At 41.3% G+C, this 5,482-nt stretch overlaps 1 non-coding gene across 1 annotated transcript; it reads right to left on the reverse strand.

Annotated features, from left to right (window-relative positions):
- Positions 1–4,972: 4,972 nt before the first annotated feature.
- Positions 4,973–5,043, reverse strand: Trnat-agu (transfer RNA threonine (anticodon AGU)). Its single transcript has one exon. It is a non-coding gene; the product is annotated as a tRNA-Thr (tRNA).
- Between the last annotated feature and the right edge of the window lie 439 nt (positions 5,044–5,482).

The following is a 5,482-nucleotide window of genomic DNA, read 5'->3' on the forward strand; positions in this document are numbered from 1 at the left end:
CGGATAACCTACTGCCACCTGGCACAAAAACTGTATTTTCGCCCGGGAAAAAGCATATTTTTTAAACGAGATATCCAGGAGAAATCCGGGAATTTTTTCCTTGTCCCCATATACACCCTGCACCAACACCAAGACCCCTTTGCAAACAGTTCTACTTAGCGTCCCATGAGTCAGGAGGTAGATAACTTGCAAAATTATTGACTTGGCCATGTGCTAGATGGCCACTAAGTCTTGCAAGTGCACAGTTGACCACAATAAGTCTACCACTTGTTCATTAGTGTCAATAGAAATAGATAAACTGGTGATTCGCTTCACCACAGACCTGTGGGTTGGGTAATTTGTGCAATAATTTCCACCCTTCTGCTGTTGCTGATCATTCTGCCCATGAACAGAACCCTCATCTTGGCCCACATTGTCATGCCAATTGAACAAACTACTCTAGAGCTCCAAATGGGCAACTTTCTTGCAAAATTCTTCAATTGCGGCCCTCTGATTAGGATCAGTATTTATTATGGTGAGATTTTGCACTGAACTGAGCATTGATTCTGAAAACCCGAGCATGGTTGGGGACAGTACCGTGCAACTACTCAGTGTTGGCTTGCAGGCCAGCAAGGAGGCTGCCACAAACTGAACAGGCTTCACTTACCACACCCACAGAGCTCGGTGTAATAATAAGACAGCAGCTAAGTGCACCCTGCAAACACTGTCTCATCTCTCCTGCCCTATGTTTCCTTGCCATGGATAACCAACTCATATTGGAGTTGGACCTTAGTAACATAGGAAATGCCCAGCATCCCTCTTCGATCCATGACTTCTTGATTGTATTATGAAACACCTAAATCAAAAAACATAGCAAAATTATTCTATTCTACCACTACACAGTTTCAGAATCACACCAATCAAGCATAACCTTCCTCTACTACCACTGATGGTTAAGGAGCTGGTTGGGGAGTCGTCAGATACTGGGACCACAGAATAAAGTATAGTATTGTATTGAACTGGGGACCTAGAAACGACGGAGAGGCTTTGTCCCCGCCGTAGCCCTCAGTGGTTCACAACCCCACAACAGGCTACAGCAGTCCACTCACCCCACCGCCGCCTCACACCAAACACAGAGTTATTGTGTGGTTCTATCCCCAGTGGATCTCCGCCCCCCCCCCCCCCCCAACCCCAGGAACATCTCACACCAGATGAGTGTAACCCCAAATGTTTGTGTGTTAGAGTAATTATGGTGTATGTGGAGACAGTGTTTGCGTAGCAATTGCTGACATAGTGTAACTGAGACGCAATAAGAGTAACCAGTCTGCAGTCTCCGAGGCAGATGGAAAATCGCCTTAAAAACCATCCACAGACTGGCCGCCACACCAGACCTCAACACTCATCCGCCGGGTAGATTTGTGCCGGGGACTGGCATGCCTTCCCACTCAGAAAGCAGTGCGCTAGACTGCACAGCTAACCAGGTGGGCAAATAAAGTGTATGTGAACAGCATGTTATTATCAGTTACAAACTCTTTACAACAAGGAAATACATGAATAAATATAACCCTTTAAGTGGAGCAAGATGATAATTAAAAAAAACTAAGATTGTCCCACATTGGCAGGCCAAAATAGATCACCAAAATAATTCGAAATAGTAGGTGCAACCAAATGATTAATTGCCTTGTGTTGTTGCTCATTAACAAACAGTTACAGGTCAAGAACATCAACATATCAAGGAAATTACTATACTTAACAATTGCACAAAGGTCTTAAGACCCAGTGATAAATTTCTACCATGGCACAGCTATTTAAAGTAATATAATTTTACATACAAATTCCATTAAGGAAAATGATGCCTTGGCCATGATCAGTTTTTGTCAAGACTGACCAGTCTTAAGTGCACAGAATTTCACTACACGAAACTTCAATAGCATTTAAGACAGATACAAGATAAATGAATTACCAGGTGGCAGTCAGGCAACCAAGCTTTGCAACTGGTAAAGGTATACACCTTCTCGATACAAGAAATCTGTTAGAAATTATTTTGAGGGATCTTAACACTAGAAGTGTCATGCGAGTCCTTTTTGACCCGTATGCAATTTAACGCAATTTGATATCAATAACACTAGTTTTCAGACTATATAGTTTCCAGGCGTGCCTCGATGGTCGCCATATGCTTACCGTATGTAGTTGGCACAACCATTCCTCAGCCAAGGTCGTAACATCATAAGTGACAACTTCTTCACCTCCGTGAAACTGGCAGATGAGCTGAAACAAAAAGGAACATGTTTAGTTGGCACTCAAGAAATCACGAGGAGAGGTCCCTCCTATGGCACAAAGTGAAGACAATGCATTGTACGCAACACACTTGTACAGGTTGGGTGACAATCTTCTCACAGTGTACCAAGGATATACCTAGGTAATGTGAACATTGGATGTCAGGTCAGTGAGAATATTGAGAAGAAACTTCAAGAAACTGATGTTTTTAAGGGTGGAGTGGGTATAGTTGACCGAATGACTAGACTCCACAGTGCCAGAGCTGGCACCCACTGATGGCCTGTGCATGGGTTTCACAACATTACTGACCTTGCCATGATTAATTCCCACACAGTTTGTAAGTTAGTTACCTCTAAGAAGATCTCATGGTGAGACTTTATCCTCAGAGAAGCCGATGAACTTGCTGGCCCCTACAAACTGCACTGAGTAGCCAAACTCCCCTTGCACACACTTGGTACTGGCACTGGCCAACCTGGAAATAGATACTGTCATCGAACTCAGATTCCCTGCAAAGAACAAATAGGGAATAAAACATCATGCATCTATTTCAAGTGGAACAAGTATGTGTGCAAAAGCTGCCAAGCCAAAACTCTTCTCAAATTTCTGAACTGTGTGCTCATCCCTGCTTTGACAATTCTGCCCACTTCTTTGTACCTAAATATTTCCAAATGTTTATAATTCTGGAGTGAAATTGTTTGTTCTTACATTTTTGTTATTTGATGCAATAAGCAAGTAAACACATACAGAGCATTTTAGTCACATGCTGTATATTACAATTTTTTACAAATACTCGGTACTTACATTATTTGTCTGTAAAAGTAAAAATATTGTTAGTAAAAATACAAACAGTATGTTTTGACTGTGTTTCAATCTTCTTTTTTAAAAAGTTCTTGTAACACTGTTTTACAAACTTGTTTTAATGATGTTTGATGAAAGACGAAGGAATTTCCTCAGTAAAATTGAAAATAATAAAAAAAAAATCTGAAAATTTATTTTTGACTGTGTACTAGTCATTTTAGAGGCCAAATTATCCTGTGATTACACTTTAGAGTCTACCTGAACATATTGTTAACATGTCGACACCCAAAACACCATCCAAATATCAATAGAACGATGGTTTCCTACAATGGTTCAAAAATGATCCACGTACAGCAAAGTGTGGTACTTCTAAAGTAAAGCTTACATCTGAACAAGCCTCCACATGTAGACAGTTCATTAGGCTTATAAACAGTGTGAGCTATACAGCACAATGGCCAGTCAAAACATGAGGCTCAATGTACAATAAGGGTGCCTCTGTTTCTATTTACTTAAGTGGAGTTTAAAAGAAATCATGTACAGTGGAAATACAGAGCAAGGAAGATGCTTAATCTACAGGGCAACAGATAAACAAACAATAGCAGTATCCGACTGTTGTGTACATAGTTCCGCGTAGTCAGCGCGTACACAACTTTCCCACTAAAGCGCGCCCCGCTAAGCACAACAGCGCAGGCGCAGCGCTCGTCCGTCTCCGCACTACCAGATGGCGCTGTCTTAGAGACGGACCAAATTCTGCTTCCACCGATCCGCATATTAATATGTCACGCAGCCAATGAGATTGCTGCTAATGTATAACCTTTTCTCCTCGCGGATCACACTCGCGCAGTGATACCTGAACACACGAGGTATTATAACAAGTGTACAGACCTCCGATTAGACAGTCTGCATTTGTCTGTACCAGTCTATAGTCAAGTTTCAGTCTGCGCCTAATAAGATTACCATATTCCTGTACATAGCCATGAAGATAAATGAATAGACACTTTGTCAAGTATCAGAGATATGTGAGAATAAGATTAACGTACCAAGACCAAAGGAACTTCAGATTGTCAATTGTAAACAGCATCCAGAATCAAGTTACGTAGTGTCTATAATTTTTATTGTTTTAATAAATGTGTGTGAAAATTAATCAAGTTCTGTTTAAAGTTGGTCAACATCAATCTGCTACTCTAAGCGTGCAAGTGGCATTTCTATCATCTGACCTAACGGCAGAAGATAAACACGCCACGATAAGACCACAAGACATATTGCTGACACTCGCCTACTTCGTTAGAGCGACAAGTCAAATAATCTGATGGTGTGTGTACCGAAGGTCTTATAGTACGCACACCACACCGACCAAATATGCAGGCAGAATGAGCTAAGCCTGCTGGACAGAAACAGCAAATAAACAAATCATAAGACAGTTATTACACAGGTAAACGGCTAAAAAGTAATGTGGATATACTAGAAACAGCAGCCCAGCTGTCTTACCCGAACAGATACCTTTTCCATAGGGGTATGACAAACTTCCAAAATAGTTTGGTGACTGTCACCAGGCCACCTGAGGTATACAATGATGCCCTTTCTGGGTTTGCTCCTGGATTCAGTAAATAAGGTATTAAATAATGGATAACCTACAACTTGCACATGCTCATATGAACAGAATTAAACGCAAACATCCATGAATAAAGCAAGTTTGGCAAGCACTGGGCGTGTTGGACATTATTATAATAAAATACGAAACAATAATGGATAAAATAAGGCAGGTAAGTGCTGAACATAAGTAGCTTAAATTAACCTTAACAGTAACTGTGCTTAACATTGTTCTAACAAAATACCAAAGAATTAGAGAAGACACAAAGGAATTACGGACATTGGCGCTAGCGGGCATTGATTGAAATCAATGGGAAAAGTTGAAAATTTGTGCTGGACCAGGATTCAAACCTGGGTCTCCTGCTTACTAGGCAAATGCTCTGACCACTGAGCCACTCAGATGTAGTGATTATTGCAACTGCACAGACTGCCGTAGCACACCTCCCGTCAGATCCAAATTATCAAGTTAACCACACACTACGAATGTAGCGCCCATTGCTGATTATCCTCATTACTCGCGGTATTTCACCAATTCCCATAAGAGATTGAGTCCGGTGTGCATCTGCACTGAAGAGTTCATTGGCATCTTTCCCTAGTTATAGGTGGTCAGAGCATCTGCCTAGTAAGCTGGAGACCTGGATTTGAATCCCAGTCTGGCACAATTTTCAACTTTCCTCATTGACTTAATGCCCACTTGCATCTGATGTCTGAAAGTCCTTCGTGTTTTAATTCATAATAGTTTCAGAATCAAAAACTCTGTTCTTTCGTACAAGTCTGAGAGAGAACACACACACACACACACACACACACACACACACGTGAAAAACTAAAAACTGCA

This window comes from Schistocerca cancellata, chromosome 6 (genome assembly GCF_023864275.1).
Source record: "Schistocerca cancellata isolate TAMUIC-IGC-003103 chromosome 6, iqSchCanc2.1, whole genome shotgun sequence".
Taxonomy (NCBI): Eukaryota; Metazoa; Arthropoda; class Insecta; order Orthoptera; family Acrididae; genus Schistocerca; species Schistocerca cancellata.